Here is a 21789-nt window from a genome sequence, read left to right on the forward strand (position 1 = left end):
AGTTGTCCACTCAGTGAGATGGACAACCACTTCCGGTTTGTACCCGGAGGAGAAGGATAGTTCACATGTTTGCACTCGCCCGAGTCAAAGCGGGGAAAATGGGAGAGAGAAACAGATGGGAGAACGTGATTATCACGTGGACTTCTGCAAATAAAGTGTTAATGGATCTGGTGTAAATGCATTTTAATAATCCTAACCCTAACCCTGACCCTATCCCTAGCCATGGTATGACCATTCATGATGTCAGAAGGTTTGGTTTCCACGGAAAGTTGGCTGGTGCATTCAGAAATGACGCCCACAGAAGCAGTGGATAGTTGTGGATGGAGATTAAGGGAGCTTGGGCTTTACTCTCTGGAGAGAAGGAGGATGAGCGGGGACATGAAAGAGGCGTACAAGATATTAAGAGGGATAGATAGAGTGGACATCCAGCGCCTCTTCCCCAGGGCACCTCTGCTCAATACAAGAGGACATGGCTTTCAGGTAAGGGGTGGGAAGTTCAAGGGAGATATTAGAGGAATTTTCTTTTACTCAGAGAGTGGTTGGTGCGCGTACTGCACTGTCTGAGTCAGTGGTGGAGGCAGATACACTCGTGAAATTTAATAGACTACCAGGCAGGTATGTGGAGGGATTTAAGGAGAGATGTCATATGGGAGGCAGGGTTTAAGGGTCGACACAATATTGTGGGCCGTACTGTGCAGTACTATTCTATGTTCTATTTTCCTACTATGGGGTTAAATACCATCAGAATGGAACAATAATTAGCAGGTACATTCATATTCACGAGAACAATTGCCGTGTCTGCTGCGCTGCCGAATCAGTGTTTGTAACACCAGGTCTAGGGCTCCACGGCACTCTGTGCTAGAGCATTACGCAGGTTCATTACTCTCCAGATAAGACAAGAAATAAACTCTTTACTCTGCTCTAAAACGTTGCCTTCCAATTTTGAGGCTGCGCACATCCCCCTTACACGGTCTTCTCAGCATCCAGTAGGTTTTTTGTGAGATCCCCACGCTTTCTTCTAAATCGCAGTGAGAACAGGCTCAAAGCTGCCAAATGCTCATCATATACTAACCCATTAATTCCCGGAATCATCATCGCCAACTTCCATTGGACTCACTGCAATGAAAACACATCCTTTCAGAGATATGGTGCCTAAAACTTTTGACAATATTCCAAGTTCAGACTCGCGAATGTCTTATAAAACCTCGGCATTATGTCCTTGTTTTTAAATTCTGTTGCCCTTGAAATAAATGGAAACATTGCATTTGCCTTCTTTCCTACAGACTTACCCTGCAAATTAACCTACCGGGACTCCTTCACGAGGATTCAAGTCTCTTTGCACCTCTGATGTGTAAATTGTCTTCCCATTTAGATAATAGAATGTACTTTTGTTCCCTTTACCAGAATGCATGCCGATGCATTTTCCGTCACTGTATTCCATCTGCCATTCGTATGCCCATTCTTCCAGTGTTCCTGACCTTCTTGCACTTTTTCCCTTTGTAATAACAGTGGCACCCATTCCTGCTTCCTGACAGTCACGGGCGTCTGGCACACTGCTAGGATATTCCACAGCGAAGACTGATGCAAAGGAACAATTAATTTCTAAGTCATTTCGTTGCTTCCAATTAGTAGTTCAGCTGCATCATTTTTCAGTGGCCGAATATCAACTCTCATATCCATTATATTTAAAAAAAGATTTTCAATCACCGCTTTAAATTATTGGCGAGTTTAACCTCATACTTCATGCCTTCCCATCTTATGGCTTTTAGTTGTCTTTTGTTGAATTTTAAAAACTTCCCAATCATCCATCTTCCCACTCACTTTTGCTAAGTTATATGTTCTTTCCTGTGTTTTTTTTTTAATGTCCCACTTAACTTCCGTTAGCCACGGTTGCCCACACCTGCCATTTGAGAACAACTTCTGCAGTGGGGCATATTTATCCTCAGTATTGTGAGATTTTTCTAGAAACGTCAGCCATATCTGCTCTGCCGTAATGCCCGCCTGTATCCCCAACCCCCTCCAATCTACATAGGCACCTCCTCTTTCATGCTTGTGTAATTATCTTGTCGAATTGACGAAAAAGCTTTTCTTTGATCTCTAACGGGGTAAAGGCATTGATTTTAATCGACGTTTCGCTGACAAACTCTGTCATCTATGGCAATAATGATGTCTGGACAGGACTCCTCCGGTGTTATTCATATCCCCGCCGTCCGTCCTTGTGTATTTGTGTGTGTGTGTGTGTGTGTGTGTGTGTGTGTGTGTGTGTGTGTGTGTGTGTGTGTGTGTGTGTGTGTGTACCTGTACCTTGGAGGAAGAATTACAGGAAGACGGGCAGAAATATAGAGAGCCATATAGATGGATAGATGCAAGAGAGAGAGGGAGATGCAAATAGACAGCAAGCATTCATAATCAAGTACATAATCCCATTGTCTTATAACCTTTTTTTCAGTATGATAATACAGAGCACCCTAACTGAACCTGTCACCTCCATAGGTAGCGCAGAAGTATCTGATATATGTCTTTTTCAGGATTGAAAAATGCTGAGAGTTTCATTTTGAATGATTTGAAAATTATAAGAGACAAACGATAGTCTGCCTGTTTCTCTGTCGTAGGGGCATAACAGGAATAAATGTATTGCTGTAATTTGAGAGAGAATTAAACAGCCCTACGTGGAAACTTTATTCTGGGACTGATTGATACTTGGAACAGTGGGTGATGACATCAGAGAACACCAGGAACAGATTGATGTTGGAACAGGGGGTGAGAGAGAAACGGCAGGCGATAGGTAAAACGGAGGGAAAGGATGAAGCAAAGAGCTAACAAATTGGTTGATGAAAGAGACAGAAAGCCATGGAAGAAAAGGGAGGGTGAAGCACCAGAGGAATAACACCTGGAATTCTGTTTGCAACATTTCCTGATTGAATTCCATTCTCTTGGAGATCCACGTTGTAGACTGGAATATATTTAAATCAATAAGCTTCAACGTCCCTGGGAACATACGATCATCAAGGACAGGGCCCACTATACCATAAGGTATTCTTACATTAGAAGGAAAGGTTTTAGCAAGTTATTGCAGCGACTTGGAGAATTACACTCTGGGAAATATGAACGCTTCAAAAGCATGAATTGATCTGCTCATTCGGAATTGTAACTCTGAGTAATTGACTGCACGTTTTACACCACTACGACCATATATACTAGTTGACATTTTGGAATCAGATTCCAAATAAGAGGATGTTTTCCTGGAAAAAAAATAGAGTCTGTGCTTAGCTTGTTATATGGGAATTGAAAGAAAGCTCGAACTCTGAAAATTGAAAGGTGAATGGAATGACGGAAGAAAGTAGTGAACTTGATCCGGAATACATTTATTATGGATTGGAAAGCAGGATTGAACTGGGTTTTATCTCCTTGGTGGATGAGAGGTGACGATAGGATTGGACAAGATGATAAGGGGCACACAGTGTCCGTGCAGTTGGCATTTGTATCCTCTGAGGTTTCCTCCAGGCACTCCAGCTCTACAAAACTACGAGCATCAGCCGCAGCAGATAAGCAGTAGATCTCTACTGTGCTGGGAGATAGTGGCTCGGGGTTAAAATGGAAGCAATCAACTCCCGAGAGATGGTGGGCCGGGACTAAGAGAGGCCAGGAGCCAGTTTCGGTGTGATATCTCCTTGTGACTCCAATCCCGCCTACTCTCTCCTCTGATTTGGATTAAACAGATCAGCGGCCAGAGTTCGTGCATTTGAGTTGTGTACACTTTGGCCCGTCTTCGGGCTGCGCGGTTTTTTAATGTTTATTAATATATTGAACAAGTGAGTTCAACGGATATTTCGCTGCCTTCATTAACTGCTGTCTGAACTTGGACTGAGTCACGCCGTAAATAAATGTGTTCGTGCAACAACTTAAAGAGGTCATCATGATTCCGAAGTGTGCAAACAGATACTGGTAATCATTATAGTCACTGGGATTCACTCCGCTAATTGTGTAATAAAGGAAATTGGCCACATTCACTGACCACAGGAGTACGAAATTGCCTGATATGGTGAAGAGTAAGATAGCGGACCTTCTCCTGCTCTCCATCTCGGGGTCACTGCTGTTCTCCGCACTGCTCTGACCCCTCAGACCCTTACGAACACGACTGGCTACTAAAATGTGTCTGACTGTTATGGCGTTCAGCAACAGTATTAATACAAACGGGAGCAATGGCGTCAGAATTGTATCCAGCCAATCAAATGCCACCCACCCTGCATCCGTTACCAGGTCCGTCTTCCGAAAACAGCCCCAGGGCACGTTGCCGATCACTGCTCCGGGTTGCAATATAAAGTAGATGGGGACATTCATTGACACGAACAGAAAACCTGTTGCCGTGAGAACCACAACCGCAGTCCTCCCAGTATTTTGTATTTTGCTTTCATTTTCTGGCAGCAGATGGCGACAAACCTATCAAAGGTGAAGGCGACGGTAAACCAGACAGAACTGTCTATGGCTGCAGATACCAAGGCAGAGATTACACTGCACACAGGGGTGATATCCATAGTAACTGATTCGCCAGAGTATACCGTCAGAGATTATGTAAAGTAGATCCGCCGTTGCCATGGCCACCAGGTAGCGAGTGGTGCAGGTGGAGAGGCCGCACTTTCCCCGGGACAGGATCACAATCGCCACTAAGTTCACTGAGGAAGAAAAGTACAAATGTCTGAAATTACTGGCTACTCACTCCGTACCTCTAAAACAGAAATTCTCAGACTGAATCCGACAACAATCAGACTTTGATTCTAAGTTCATTCCAGACAAAAAAAGATTTTAAACGGCTGTGTTTCTCGGCTTTCTCCTGTCATGTTCGGAATGAAAACACGTACCGGGTATGCAGCGGAAAAGGTGATAAAGGGAGTTGTCACGTTATAAATTGATTACAGAGAGAGCTTTGCTAGTACCAGTCCAGACCAAGCTCATGTTACCTACTCTGCGGTTACGATGAACCAGAACGTTACTTCACCTGACTCGCTGGAATCTAAAGTCGTCAGTCGTTTCCACTCATACAGTATGTACCCGCGCTCTAAGTAAAATAACCGACTTTCATTTCCCCGCACTCCCTTCCAACTCAAATGTATCCGTTTACAATGCTCCTTTCAACATCACAGGCGATTTCCTCGCTGAATTAAACGTACCGGAATTAACAGAAAGTTATATATGCTAATACGTAATTCCATGAAATATAAACGAAACAGAGTTAGAGTACTGAGACAGAATCATTCTGTTTTCTGTAATTTCTGATCATCACCCTCCCCAAACACCGAAGTGCGTTGAAATATCTGCCTTTATTACATGGCCGGTATGATATATCGTTCAGCTCGGCTTCTTCCGCAAGATTAGAGAAACTCCCACAGCAGGTGAGAGTCTTGAGAATGAAGTGATTTCGCTGGACTGAAAAATCGATATAGCTATGGGAACTTCATTCGGATTATTCTGAAAAACAAATGAAACGGCACTTGTCTTCATAAACAGTGGGGGTATCCACAAAGATCCGCGCAATGGAACCGCAGTTTCCCAGCTTCGCACCGTCTGCAAGGCCTCGGTACTCGCGCCCAGCACGCATTCCGTGGGGCCGTCGCTCCAGTGGGTCCACCTTGTCCTTTTGCCCGGACTTCTTCAAACACGCCTCCTTTATACTCACGTTATTAATTGGAACCAGACATCATTTCATTACGAAATATATTGAAACTAATTCAAAGCATTAATATCTGCGGTAAAACATTTTAAATGGCCTGTTCGTTCCTCGCCGTCAGTGCCTGGAAAGTGCCGGACTAAGGATGATTTACACTCGAGTGAATTTTGAGCCGTGACTTAGGTTTAGCTTTCATCAATACTATGGATCGTATTCTGCCAAGTCCAGCAGTGTTTGCATTGGGATTAGCAGCTGTCATTCAGCTCAGTCTCACAGTGAAAGATGTGACGTATCAAATGGTTAGCTGGACCGTGGAGCAGATGCAAGGCCGAGTTTGTGGCTTCCCCCTTGATGTTTGACCGCGGACAAATCTACAAGTCTCATAAAAGGAAGACACAAGGGACTACAGATGGTAGGATCTGCAGCGACAGAAAACTCGCTGGGGAAACTTACCGCATCGACCTGAGGGGCGGCGAGGAATTGTCAGCGTCCAGCGGCGACCCCTGGGCCACAACTGAGAGCGCAGGGGAGAGATGCCGAGCATAAAGAGGAGTGAGGACAGTGACCGGACCCGGAGGTGATTGTTTGATTAAGGCGAAATGAACGATGACGGGATGTTCACACCAGGAAAGCAATGATTCATAGAGACATATAAGGAGGTAGAGGGAGGAATGTTGGCGGAAGATAGTGTAAAATTTGGCCACATCTGATGGATGACGATGCGAAGGAACACAGGGTTTCCTGAGCTGGAATACAGAGGTCAAGTATTAAGACCCGGTTCTGAAATATTTCCAGTAGTTGGTAAATCCGCCGAGCTGTTCTAATTGTATTCAGGTTTCTTCAAGTTGAAATTAAATACGAGTTATTAAATGAATTCGGTCCTTTAGTAATAGTGCAAACAGCTGTTGTTTAATAATAGTGCAAAGAGCAAATTGTCGAAAATGATAACCAACTACTAACACACACACATACACACACATACACACACACACACACACACACACATACACACACACACACACACACACACACACACACACACACACACACACACACACACACACAATCACACACACACACACACACACACACACAGAAACGTAGGGGGTCCACTGTGGGTGGTAGCATGCTGCAGATGTAGTCCTGACCAGCATCCCAAAGCATTTGCTTATCATTGAGGTGAGTGCGACAGGACGCCAGTCGTTCAGACATTCAATGACCCATACAATGACCCATACAAAGACTCATATACAATGACATACAATGTATGTCAATGACCCATCTCTCTCTGTTTCTCTCTCTCTCTCTCTCTCTCTCTCTCTCTCTCTCTCTCTCTCTCTCTCTTACACACACACACACACACACACACACACACACACACACACACACACACACACACACACACACACTCACACACACAATGGTGACGGAATTCAGGTGGGGCGGAGTCGCTTGGCAGCATCAATGGACATGAAGAAACTGTCGACATTTCGGTCATCCTGATGAAATGTCCCGGTCTGAAATGTCGACTGTTCATTCGTTTCCATAGACTCTGCCTGATCTGCTGAGTTGCTCGACCGTTTCGTGCCGGATATCCAGTATCAGCATCGTGTGCTCACTGCGTATTGTCATTCCACACAGCAGAGACCACCTTCCTTTCCAATGTCAGACCTATCACAGACCCGCAGCCGGAAACTGCACTTTCATACATTGTTTGAGTTCTAGACTGATTACAGGTGGTAATAAAATTTGGTGCAGCAAAACGCCGATAATCCATCATCTGACAATTCATATCGCCCGGCGTTTGAGCATCTGGCCAACAGGTGATTTTCTTTTTCCCCCGATTCTCACAGAACCTACCTTGCACTGGGGGTCACCGGCAGGTTTCCCAGAAGACATCGGGCGTAAAGAGTTAAGGAAAAGGATTTATGCAATCCTCTGCACAAGTGACCGGCCCGGCAGTGTTCAGCCACTCTGCGCTTTCTCTGTCGCTGCCGCACTTCATTTGGCATTGAAATTGATAAACATTGCTGGACCACAATACACTGTGCACTTATCTCATGTGCATTAACAGTATGCAGGTCAAGCAATTCACTGCAGCTTGCTACACGTGACATTAAAAAAAAATACAATTCCAATTCCAGATCAAGTTTAACCGACAGGAGCATCGACATGACGAAATTACCCCTGCGCACTGGTGTCCGGTAGTACTAGACCGTCTCTAAAATCGTTCTCATGGCGTCTGTGTCAACACTGGTTACACAACAATGGAAAAGAGGAAATTCGGAATATTCGGAGAGCTCCCTCTTCCCGATGTCTTCTCAGGGGTGAATGATACATCTGCATCACAGTATTTCCGGGGATGGAGTGATATTACGCACACAATTGCAGAGGTTACTTTGCCAGTGTCCTTACCAGGAATCCCGATTACGACAATGAGAACGAAGTATATTTTTCTGACAGAGTGAAGTATCGCACGCATGATGATTGAATCAATCTGCCTTCGAGCTGCCCGCGATCTCTCTGAAGGAGAAGCTCCGCCGATGAATCTCCACGGCCGCTAATTTATACCCTGCTGCTCTCTCCTCCCGATCACAGTAATGAATGTCGGTTTACCTTGGGGATTAGGCAAAACAACATTACGATACTCCAGAAAAATCCCAATTGCGATGTGTAATGTGGAGTTCCGTGCCCCGATTGCAATATCCCAGAAGCAAGGGAATCGTCATCTCAGAAATCAGACAAGGTTCTTCATTTTACCTTTCGGATTCGTCCTTCGATTTCGCCGCGAGTGATTTTCTGATCGATGATCATCACAAATCTCCAGTCTTACATTGTCTTCAAAGGCTGATTGATTCCGCACTGGAATTGGTCTCAAATTGAGGGTACTCACACAGAAAGACACAGCTTTGACTGTCTGCCTCTGTAAATTCCCAAGCGAATTCACGGACTGACCGAAAGATATCCAAGACTCAGGCCATGCAAACTGAAGCAAATCTTCAAAGTATTGGTGATATAAGAATTGGGGAATCTAATAGATACGGACAGATCTAAAACGAGACATCACCGACAGGAAAGTACCGCGAAAACAAAGATTTACTCCCTCTATATGCTAAAAATGCTTACAGTAATACAGCATGTCAGGGGTCGAGGTCTTTGCTGTCATCTGCCAATCATGCACGCGGGGTCTCGTTTTAGCTTTGACCATTTTCATTATGTTTGCCAATCCTACATTTCAAGTGTCTTGTTGATTCCGAGGCCTTCCGCGGGTCGGGGCCGATATGAATATTCCGTCCTCGTTCTGAAATACAGCTACGTTCTGAAATACAGTTACGTCTGAAATACAGCTGCACACCCAATTTACAGAGGGTAAAAGATGCTTCCACCTACGCAGCCGCCGGAAAAAAAATCTGTCAGTTTCTGAAGTGCTTGGTTATGTCCCCGTGCTGTACCTTGAAGGATCTTTCCTGTCATCGGCGGACACGGTTTGCTACAATTAATTCCCAACTATCTGAGAGTTCTGAAATCTCATCACACAACTACAAACAAGAGCAAAGCTGCCGATGCTGTTGCTATGCAGACAATTCACATCTTTACTTGTGTAACCCTCAGGTTCGCCCAGCTTGTGTTCGTCTAGGGAAGCAGCCTTCGGCCCGGTCAAACTGGGAAATCACGTTTGTGTGGCTGCTGTGTAATGTACCCCCAGTTACAAACCCACAATGCAAAATATAAGACAGTCCACCATATGCAAATAAATGATTGAACTTTATGAATCTTAATATGAATATAGTGTTAACAGTGAAAATGAAAAAGGGGCCCAAGTCGTCAGAGTCACGTTGGAGCTCAGTCAGTAGTCCTTCTTCCACCAACGGTCTCCTCAGAGCGTCGCCGACAGTTGGAGCCTCAGATCCCAGTCCACAAGTACCAAGTGGGAGATCTGTGGGGAGGGACGTAGGACCAGGCCATCACCACAACAGGATCTCTGTTCCCCTTGTCCTCAACTACAACCTAATCAGCCTCCGGATCCAGCAAGTTATCCTCTGCAACTTCCGCCACCTTCAACTGGACACCACCACCAAGCACATCTTTCCCTCTCTACCCCTCTCTGCTTTTCGCAGGGATCGTTCCCTCTGCGACTGCCTGGTCCACACGCCCCTCCCCACAGATCTCCCACCTGGTACTAATCCCTGCAAGCGTAAGAGCTACACCTGTCTCTACACCTTCTCTTACCACCATTCAGGGCTCCAAACAGTCCTTCCAGGTGAGGCAACACTTCACATGTGTGTCTGTTGGGGTCATCGATTGCATCCCATGCTCCCAGTGCGGCCTCCGCTACATCGGCGAGACCCAACGCAGATTGGGGGACCGCTAACGTCGAGCACCTCCGCTCCATCCGCCACGACAGACAGGATCTCCCGGTTTCCACCCACTTCAACTCTGCTTCACATTCCCATTCGGATATGTCCATACATGGCCTCCTCTACTGCAATGATGAGGCCAAACTCGGGTTGGAGGAGCAACACCTCATATACCGTCTGGGTAGTCTCCCGCCCTTTGGTATGAACATCGAATTCTCCAACTTCCGATAATCCCCTCCCTCTCTCATACTTTAACTCTGTCTCCTCTTCTAGCTGCCTATCACCTCTCTCATGATCCTGCCTTCTTCTGCTACCCATAGAGCTTTTCCCCTACATTCCTTCTTCAACTCCCCTGCCTATCTCCTCCCTGTTTACCCTTCCCCACCTCGATCTTCCCTCTGTTTGGTTTTCCACCCACCCCCCACTTTCTTTATAGGACCCCTGCCCCCTCCTTCTTCAGTCCTGACGAAGGGTCTCGGCCCGAAACGTTGACTGCTCGTTTCAGCGGGTGCTGCCCGACCTGCTAGTTCATCCAGCGTGTTTGTACGGGCTCAAACGTAATACCTGTCCCTGAACCAGGAGGTATGGGGATGAAGGCTCCTGTAGCTCCTTCCTGATGGTCGGAGTCCTGGGTAAAGGTTGCTGCTTTCTCGTGGCGGCACTCTTTCTAGATGTGTTCAATAGTGAGGATAACTTTTTCTCTGAGGAACTCTGTTTTCTCTACCAGTTTTTATGAACTTTCCGTTTCCTGAGTCTGGTGTTTCCATTCCAGGCTATGGTACAATCAGACAGAATGCTCTGCACTCTGCATCTATAGAAGTTGATCAAAAGTTTTAGATGCCATGTTGAATCTTTGACAAATTTTAACAATCTGGAGGCTCGGCCTTTAAGATGAATTCATTTGTCGGTCCCAATACAGGTCCGGTCTAACACAGAGGAATTTAAAGTTACTCACGGCTGCCAAACCACTAATGAGCCGTGGGATATTACCCCCGATTTCCTCCTCCTGCAGCCAATAATTAGCTCTCTGTTTTTGCTGACGTTCAGTGAGTACTGCTATATTGGCACCATTCAACCAGATTTTTAATTCCCTTCTTATATACCGATTCATCACTACCGATTCGTCCAACAGCAATGGTACCATCAGCAAACTTAAATATTTCACTGAAACTGTACTTAGCCTCACAGTCACCGGCAGAAATGAGGTAGAGCAGGAGGATAAGCAGATAGCCTTGTGGTGCACTTGTGTTGGTAGTGATTTGGCAGGTCATTTTCCCAAACATCAGGGAAAATGAAAATATCCGTTAAAATGAAAATATGAAAGTAAATTTATTATCAAAGTACCTATACAGCCCTAAGATTTTTTTCTTATCAGAATGCACAGTAAAATCCAGAAGCACAATAGAATCATTGAAAGGCCACATCTAAAAGGACAAACAAACAACAAATGTACAAAAAGACAACAAACTGTGCAAATACATAATAATAATAATAATAATAATAATAATAATAATAATAATAATAATAATAATAATAATAATAATAATAATAATAATAATAATAATAATAATAATAATAATAATAATAATAATAATAATAATAATAATAATAATAATAAATAGTTCAGAAACGTATATCGAGAATTTGAGCGTATCCACAGTTTGAGGAAACATTTCAATGATGGAGCAAGTGAAGTTGAGTGATGTTATCCTCTTTGGTTCAAGAGCATGATGTTTGAGAGTATTGACTGTTCCTGAACCTAAGGTGCGTCCTGCTGTTGCTCTCCCTTCTTCCTGATGGTAGCAGCAGGAAGTGAGCATGACCTGGATGGTAAGATCCATGATGATGTAGACTGCTTTCCTGCGAAAACGTTTTGTGTAGACGTATTCAATTGTGGAGAGGGCCTTACCCATGATGAGCTGGACCATATCCACCATACTACGTGTGCATTTCGGTACAAGGGCATTGGTCTATCCGTACCAGGATCTGACGCAGACAGTCAATACACTCTTCACTACACATCTGTAGAAGCTTCTCAACATTTCAGATGTCTTGCTCAATTTTTGCAAACTCCGAAGGAAGTAGAGGTGCTCCCTTGCTTTCTTTGGAATTGCACTTACTTGCTAGGCCCAGAACAGGTTCTCCAAAATGTTAACACTGAGGAGTTTAAAGTTGCTGACTGTTTCCACGTCTGTTCCTCCAATGTAACTGGTTTACGAACCTCTGTATTCCTCCTCCTGAAGTCAATAATCAGCTTCTTAGCCTTCCTGAAATGGAGCAAGAGATTGTTATTTTGGCATTACAATCAGATTTTAAATCTACTTCCCATATGCTGATTCGTCACCATCTCTGATTAGGGCAATGAAAGAGATGTCATCTTCAAATGTGAATATGCCATTGCAACTGTGCTTAGTCACTTAGGGATAATTGCAAAGTGAGTGGCTGAGGAGGATGAACACACATCATTGTGTTGCACCTGTACCCATGGAGATTTTGGATATGTTGTTGGCAACTGATTGGCCTCTGCAAGTGGGGACATAGCGGATCGAATTGTATAAGGAGGTATTGAGGCCAGGGTCTTCAAGCTTATTGAGGGGATGTTAGTATTCTAGATTTAATAGAATGTTACCTGGGTTTCAGCACTTAAGTTACAGAGAAAGGTTGAACAAGTTAGGTCTTTATTCTTTGGAGCGTAGAAGTTAGAGGGAGGACTTGTTAGAAGTATTTAAAATTATGACGGGGATAGATAGAGTTGACATTGATAGGCTTGTTCCACTGGGAGTAGGGGAGATTCAAACAAGAGTACATGAGTTGTGAGTTAGGGGGCAGAAGTTTCGGGTCAATACGGGGGGGGGGGGAATTTCTTTAGTCAGAGAGTGGTAGCTGTGTGGAACGAGCTACCAGTACAAGTAGTGGAGGCAAGTTCGATTTTGTCATTGAAAGAAAAATAGGATAGGTGTATGGACAGCAAAGGAATGGAGGGTTACGGGCTGAGTGCAGGTCGGTGGGACTAGGCTGTGGAGCTGTTGCTCCGGTAGGCAAATTTGAGTCGATCCAAGTTGCTTTACAGGTAGGAGTTGACATGTTTCATTTCTGACCTTTCAGACCACCTGGTCACTGTGGAAGTAGCGATTAAGATACTCGTATAAGTAAAGTTGACTTGTACCAGCTGAGTACCTCAGACCAATGAAGTGGGAGGTCAAAGACCTCCGTTATCAACCCAGTCAACTGATCAGTATAGGTCTTCAGTACTTGGTCAGTTACACCAACTGGTCTCGAAGTTTATTTTCATGGGCCCACCCTCCTGAAGGATGCGCACATTAGAGACGCAAAGACTGAACATTCACAATTATCGGGGCACATGCAGATCTTCTGAAATAATAACTTTGAGGAATTTAAAGTTACTGCCCTTCCTCTTCATTCTTTCTCTCATTTCTAGGCTGAGGGATGTCGGTCTTAAGATTCTTGCATCGCGGATCTTGTCTCTGCTCCCGTGACTAGTCTCTCCTTGAACCAGCTGGACCTGGGTTCGAATTCCCTCACAGACAGATCTTTCCCCTTTCTTAAGAGTTTGGGTGAAGGTTTATACCACATGATCCATGTGCTTTACTTATTGTGGTTTTGTACGTGTTATTAATACTTTAACCCCAGATGTCTGTTACAGACATTTTTATGTAGTCAGTTATTTACTCTTTATTCCTCCATCTTTTACAGGTTGAGGGACAATCCATTTTGTTCCGATGGAAAGAATCAGATGAAATCACTGCAGGGGAGCAGACCCGGACTGCATATGGAGCTATAAACTCATCAGTATATGAAAAGATGGGAATGTTTTGCCCAATTTCCCACCTTCCGCTTTAAACAGGCGATGCAGAAAGATTTGGTCAGGTCATCAGCTGCTTGCAATATGCGTTAATAATTTTGATGAAGAATGAAAGTTTTCTGATTGGTATATTTGCAGAGAGCACAGAGTAGATCAAGTTTTGGAAAATGTAGATTCTCAAAGGCCAAAGAAGGATGTACATTATTTGAAAATTTGAGCGGGGAAACTGTATAGATGTCAACTTTAGTGGCACTCGGGGACAGACCCCAGCGTATACTCAGACTGTGTTGGTCTCTGATTCTAGTCATTGTATGTTTCAATGTACACATGCCGGATACAGCTTATGTATAACAATAAAATGTATGGTTTTGCACTTTGTCCCTACCTCACAGTAACCCACTTTCTTTCGCACTATCCATTCCTCGCTCATCTGCCTCTCAGTTTCTCAGCTTGTTCACTCTCAAGATGTCCTATGCTGTGAAATGGCAATATGCAAACACACAAATGCTGTTGTCTGTGTGTGTGTGTGTGTGTGTGTGTGTGTGTGTGTGTGTGTGTGTGTGTGTGTGTGTGTGTGTCTGTGTGTGTGTGTGTGTGTGTGTGTGTGTGTGTGTGTGTCTGTTGCGCACACCACATTGTCACACAGATACACGCAACAGCCAAGCACACACAGATGCTGCCGCTTTCACTTCACATGACAGGCATACGAGTGCACACATCCACACTTGCACACGCACCCGTCAGCACCGATTAAAGCGTTTGACTGGAATGCCAGAACACAGCAACACTGCCTTTTGTTGATACCCTATTGCTGGTGCTTCTGCATGTCTCCCGTTTCGCATCGTCACAGCGGCAGTGACGAAAGTGGTGAGGAAGATCCGTCCTTTAGCAATTGTCTTTTCTTCAGGATCTTCTTCACACATCTCCTCTGGTCTACTCTCATCTAGCTGTGTCTTGCCTTGAAATTCACCCTGTCAAATCGTGATCCCAGGCAAGATAACAATACAGTGGCCTACAGTTACTCTCCTAATTAAGTGCAAATGCAACTTCAGATTCAGACCTGTTTACCAAACAAATGAACTATATCCCACCCACCTGCAGTGTGATGTCCCAGTGTTTCACTTCCTAATATCCCACCTCATCCAGATTCTCAGTCACAACACATACATATTACTAATCATGTCCCATAATGATCCTACACTCGTACACCATCTCATCTGTGATAACCTTGACAACATGTTTGTCAGAATAAACAAAAGGAAAGCATTGTAGAGGGAATGACCTCAATGTTTATTTTTCCCTCACCTGTTTCTGGTTGTCTCTATTTCTCACACACGTCATGGTGTCTCCTTCTTCTTCTGAGTCAATTTTTCCCATTGTGCAATTTCTCTCCAGCAACTTGGATCCCTGTGCTTCTTCTCTCTTTTCTCCCACTCCTCCTCGTCTCTATTCTGTCTCCTCCTCTTCGCCAAGTCTACTAATCCTTTTAGACACTTTCAGCAGGTTTATAAATTTCCCGGCATCACTCAGTTATGCAGCATTTTGTGCGCACTCTAGCACGGGCTGATCCCTGACCGACGCAAAAAGATTTTTAAGCGGTTAGATGGAACACTAGATAAAGAGACTCGCCTATTCTCTTCCACAGTGATATCTGGGACTGTGATCCTCACATTTGGACAGTTTGAAGTCCAGTTGTTCCGTCTGTCTCCTAAGCCACGGCACGCATCCTCTGATGACCATGGTCTCGGCTCTAGTATCCCTGTTTCATCCTAGTTAGTGGACTATTGTTTGACAATACATTGTGTGTTCAGCATCAAAGTTGATTCTTTCCTTATGCACATGTGTCATCCAGGATTCCAGAAAAATGGGTCATGAGCAGTTTAAATAATGCACACAAACTCGGTCAATCGCAATTCCCCGTGTATCCACCTGACCCAGAAGGCGACAGATTTTGTTGTGTCATCAAAGAAGAAGATGAGTCAATACATGAGGAACAGAAAAATGTGATGGATCCTCAGTCCTGATACATGGTTTCGATTCGAAACGCCAACCATTTATTTTCACTCTACAGATGTTGCTCGACCGATTCTTTCGTGAGGCTGTGTGGTGCTGTGGAAATCTTGACTGTTGCCTGGCTATTATTGCGTCCAATAGCGGGCCGAGTACTTTAGGAAGTACAAGTAAGGTAACAAACGGTAACCTTTGTGGATATTTGAGAAACGGAGTTTACCCTTAATGCAGAGACAGTTCGTGATAGATTATACAAATAAGACAAGAAACAGTTGAAATCAGTAAACGAGACGATAAACTGGTGGGGAGCTGGTGGTAGGCGAAGTAGAGATTGATGTTGACTGGAACGGCACGATGTATCTTCTCAAACAATAACTTTATGATTTGGATGGCGCTGCTTGATTCTATGATGGAGGAAGGTTCCGCCGGAGGCTTTAAAGGCAACTGCAAACACAGCTGACGGTTGATTTATGTGTAGGTATCAAAACGAGACCGGGAGCACGGTTAGGAAGACCGCTCGTTGAATTGTCAGCATAAAAACGGTTGGATCAGGGATCTCCTACACCGTTCACTGGGTGAATTCAATAGACAATAGACAATATGCGCATGAGTAGACCATTCGGCCCTTCTGAGATCATGGCTGATCATCAACTATCAATACCCGGTTCCTGCCTTGTCTCCTATCCATAAGATACCTATCTAGCTCCTTCTTGAAAGCATCCAGAGAATTGGCCTCCACTGCCTTCTGAGGCAGTGCATTCCACACCTCGACAAATCTCTGGGAGAAGAAGTTTTTCCTCAATTCTGTCCTAAATGACCTACCACTTATTCTTAAACCATGCCCTCTGGTACTGGACACTCCCAGCATCTGGAACATATTTCCTGCCTCTATTTTGTTCAATCCCTTAATAATCTTATATGTTGCAATCAGATCCCCTCTTAATCTCCTTAATTACAGCGTGTACAAGCCCAGTCTCTCTAACCTTTCTGCGTAAGACAGTCCGGACATCCCAGGAATTAAACTTGTGAATCTACGCTGCACTTCCTCTACAGCCAGGATGTTCTTCCTTAACCCTGGAGAACAAAACTATACACAATACTCCAGGTGTGGTCTCACCAGGGCGCTGTACAAATGCAAAAGGATTTCCTTGCTCTTGTACTCAATTCCCTTTGTGATAAAGGCCAACATTCCATTAGCCTTCTTCACTGCCGGCTGCGCTTGCTCATTCACCTTCACTGACTGATGAACAAGGACTCCTAGATCTCTTTATATTGCTCCCTTACCTAAGTCTACACCGTTCAGATAATAATCTGCCTTCCTGTTCTTGCTCCCAAAGTCGATAACCTCACACTTATTCACATTAAACGCCATCTGCCAAGTATCTACCCACTCACCCAGCCTATCCAAGTCTCCCTGAATTCTCCTAAGTTCAGCATCACATGTCACACTGCCACCCAGCTTAGTATCATCAGCAAACCTGCTGATGTTATTCTCAATGCCTTCACCTAAATCGTTGATGTAAATGGTAAACAGCTGTGGTCCCAATACCGAGCCCTGTGGCACCCCACTAGTCACCTCCTGCCATTCCGAGAAACACCCATTCACCGCTACCCTTTGCATTCTATCCGCCAACTAGTTTTCTATCCATGTCAATATCTTTCCCCCAATGCCACGAGCGCTGATTTTACCCACCAATCTCCTATGTGGGAACTTGTCAAATGCTTTCTGAAAATCGAGGTACACTATATCCACTGGATCTCCCTTGTCTAACATCCTGGCTACATCCTCGAAAAATTCAATGTCGGTCAGTGATATTCAACTCCCAAAAAATGACTCTCACACTTGTTCGCACACTTGAAGCAGATGATTGTAGATTTTACTGCCTTTAAACGCCGGCTTCGGCTTCTCCAACTTTTACTGCCGATGGGAAACTTGCAGAGTGTCGTGCGAAGCAGCATCAGCTCAAAAAGAACGAAAGGCATACTCCCAAAGATTCACAGACATCAGACCCGGAGGCTGCAATGTGCGGTCTGTTAGATGAGTGAATGGTGCTGTTGGGATTCTGTGGTTGTTGAGTAGTGCACGTCTACTGAGTGCGAGGAGTAAGGTAGTGGCGGGGGAACGCATGATGTGGATTCATGGGGCATAGGATCGTTAGGAACTGGGTCTAGTGTGGGTTCGGAAATACAGGTGTGCTGTTGGTGGGGAAACAGGAGATCCGTTTCATGGTGTGGGCTGAATGGGTGTTGGATCAGTATCAGAGGACTGCCCGTGTGTGGTTCGCTGGGGCGGTTTGGTCGCAGTGTGAGCTGATGGGGATGAATGGATTAAGCGAGAATATGGAACGTGTGGTCATTGGAGTCGTTGGGAAGTGGCGGTCAGTAGAAAGTAATGGAGGGGGGAGTGACCATTGTGGCAATGTAGGCGGTTTACGGTCAGTGGGAGCAGCTGGAGAGTTTTGTGGTCACTGGGGACGTGAACATGTTTGACGTCAGTCGGAACTGGGAGACGAGTTGCGGTATTAGTTGTAACGTGGAGGAAATACTGCGTCAATAGGAGCTAGTGGAAGTCTCGAGGTCTTCTGGGCATGGACAGTAGTAACTGCTGGGGATGTGTGGAGACACTGGGGATGCAGACTGTGTGGAGTAATTCGGAGATGATAGAGGAGTTGTGGTATTAATTGGAACATGGCTGAAGTGCAATGGCAGTGGGAAATGTTGTGGCTTTTGGGTCGCTGGGGACGTGAAGAGGTAAGAGTTCATTGGGAACTACTGGCGAGATGTGGGTTCATTGGGACTTGGATTTTTGTGCGGCCAGGGAAGTGGGGAAAAGGGATGCGATGTGGCGTTCTATGGAAGCCGGACGAACTATGTTGTCAGAGAGAAGCTACGGGATGGTGTATGACCAGTCGAGGTGCGTGGACTGGTGTGGTGTCATTGTCAACAGTCGGTATGAGTGTGTTTAGTGATCCAACTGGTGCAGCGGTAGGGCTGTTGCAAGTGTGATAGGTCAGAGGAAGCTGGTGGGGAGGTGGAGGTTGTTGGGAACGTGGGGTCAGTGTGAATCGGTTGCCGCGGGTTAGAGTTAGTGGGAAACTGTATCGGGATAACACACAGAGAATGCAGGAGGAACTCAGCAAGTCAGGGAGCATCCGTGGAAAAAGCACAGTCGATGTTTCGGACCGAAACGCTTCGCCTGGACTAGAGAGGAATGAAGCTGAGGAATAGCTGTGAAAGGTGTGGCGAGGTCAGAGAGATACTCAAGACGATAGATGAAACTTAGAAGGGGACAGATGAAGCAAAGAGTTAGGAGATTGATAGGTAAAAGAGACAGAAGGCCATGGAATAAAGAGAAAAGAGGAGATGGGCGGACAAGGAGATAAGATGAGAGAGGGAAACGCTGAAGGGAAGAGGTGAAAGAAGGGTGGGGTGGCATTACTGGAAGTTGAAAAAATCAATTTTCATTGAAATCAGATTGCAGGCTACCCAAACAGGCCTTATCACGACAGTGGAAGATGCCATGTTTGGACATATCGAAATGCGAATGGGAAGTGGAATCAAACTGGGTAGTCGCTGAGAGATCCCGCTTGTTCTGGCGGACGGAGCGTAGATACTGGTCGAAGCGGTTTCTCTACCTACGTCGGGTCTCACCGATAAACAGGAGGCCGCAACAGGAGCACCGAACAGAGTATATGACCCCAACAGACTCACAGGTGATGTGCGCCTCACCTGCAGTGAGTGTTTACGTCGCTGAGTGGTAGTGACGGAGGCTGTGCAGAGGCTGGTGTAGCCCTTGCTCCTCTCAGAAGGATAAGTGCCAGGAGGAAGATCAGTGGGGAGGGACGAATGGACAACGGAGGCACGTGGAGAATGATCCCTGCCATAAGCAGAAAGAGGGGTAGATGGGGGTGGGGGGACGTGTTTGGTAGTAAGGTCCAGTTGGAGGTGGTGGAAATTTCAGAAAATTGTGTGCGGGATGTGGAGGCCGGTGGGGTTGTACGTGAGGGCAAAATGAACTCTATCCCCGGTAGGAAGGAAAGAGGATAGGGTGAGAGCAGATGTGCGTGAGATGGGAGAGTTGCTGTTAGAGGAAGGGCAGCCCCATTCTTTGCAAAAGGAGGGCATCTCCTTCGTTCTGGACTGAAAAGTCCAGAGAGGGTAGTTGTGGCGGAGACGGAGGATTTGAGAGAAGGGGGATGTCGTTTTTACAAGCAGAAACGTGGGACGAGATATATTCCAGGTAGCTGTGAGAATCCGTGAGTTTATAATACACATTAGTGGATAACCTGTCTCCGGAGATGGAGCCAAGGGAAATATCGGAAATAGACGAGTTGAATTTGTGGGCAAGTTGGAAGTTGCAGGCAAAGTGGGTGAAATCGACGAATTCAACACAGGTGCAAGAAGCAGCAACAATGCAGTCGTCAATGTTGAGGAGGAGAAGTGCGGGACGGTAATTGGGATGTGTGTGGGCGGTTAGCGATGGTGTCGCTGAGAGAATTGGTCCATGTAGGGGCTGCTGAGGGTTCGCGGAGTCGGGGATTAATAGGGCAGCGTGGCTACAGCAGTGCATCCTGCTGGGATCTGATGAGATCACTGGAAAAATTTCGTGGGAAGGATTAAAGCCATTGCCATATATCGATCGTGAAGAGGTAGGTGCAGAAGGAGGGATCAATGAGGCCATGTGAGGCTTTGCGTGTCTGTAAAACATCACGAGTGTCCATGATTTCAAGGCGCAACCCCTGTGGTGATGGGATGGACAGTGGGTTTTGTTGTGGGAGGTTTTGGGCTCAGTAGGAGGGGCTGTTGGGGAGACATGTGCAACGTTCGCGTTACTTCCACGGTATTAAATCTTCTGGGGAACCCAGGACTTTTAGCAGTCTGTAACCGTCCCGTTTAATTTGCTTGCTTACCGTCTGCTTCATTGAAGGTTTCTACCGTGTTAGTAAGAATCAATTTGGATTTAACAAACCTGTGCAACGGTTTTTCTACCAATACAGCAATTGTTCAAGTGAATGCACATGTCATCCATTCTCTGCATTTCTGTTCGCTGTATACAATGTGCTTTCAACCTTTGTTAGATTTTTCGAGGCACATTCATTCAATTTTTCCGGTTCCGGCGGTCCACAATGAGATCAGAATCGCTTCATCTCCTTTGCTTCTGCCCATAAAACATGTATATCACCGCGGCAGATTCCGTCACTTTCCCCATATTCCAGGGATAATCGATCCATCCTTCCAAACCTTCCACAGAACTGAAACTCAATAGTTCTCAGCATTTACATTGGAAGCTTCTTGGCTAGAAAAGTAAACTTAACATAAATAATAATGCTTAATACTGTGATTTATCTTTCTGAAGCAAAATTGAGAGACAGACGTTAGTTCTGACAAAGATAATGTAAAATACAAAAAGAAAAGACATCGTCGTAGCAATAACTGACGTATCACTGCCGGTGTCTGGAATAGCTAGAGTCAGGCTTTTTCCATTCGTCCAATGAGATCACAGGTGATAAGCGCGTCTTGCACAGAAAGATAGAAACGCAGAAAGCCTACAGCACAACGAGTGACCGGTTGAACAATCAGTCCCGTTTCTCACCGTCGTGGAACCGATGATTGTAAAATCACTTCAGTGCAACGTCCGAGATCGCTGCAGACCCAGGGTTTCTACCAAAGTATTTGTTAACTTAACATCATTATGGATGCAAGACAGCCGAATGTACCGTCCACAGTCCAAAGTGACAAAAACGATACCCTTCCCGGATAATCCCACCCAGGACACTGGTGTTCCAGAGTGACAATTCCTGCCTGTGTCATTCCCCGGTTCCCCAGGCGAGGCCCAAACCAAGACATCCGGCGGAAGCAGGGCCTCGGCACTGCAGACGGAAACGCTCAGCAGCGGGACTGTTTCTGACGTCAGGGCACGCTCGGCTGAAGCC

The sequence above is a fragment of the Hypanus sabinus genome, unplaced genomic scaffold (assembly GCF_030144855.1).
Source record: "Hypanus sabinus isolate sHypSab1 unplaced genomic scaffold, sHypSab1.hap1 scaffold_275, whole genome shotgun sequence".
In the NCBI taxonomy this organism is placed as follows: domain Eukaryota; kingdom Metazoa; phylum Chordata; class Chondrichthyes; order Myliobatiformes; family Dasyatidae; genus Hypanus; species Hypanus sabinus.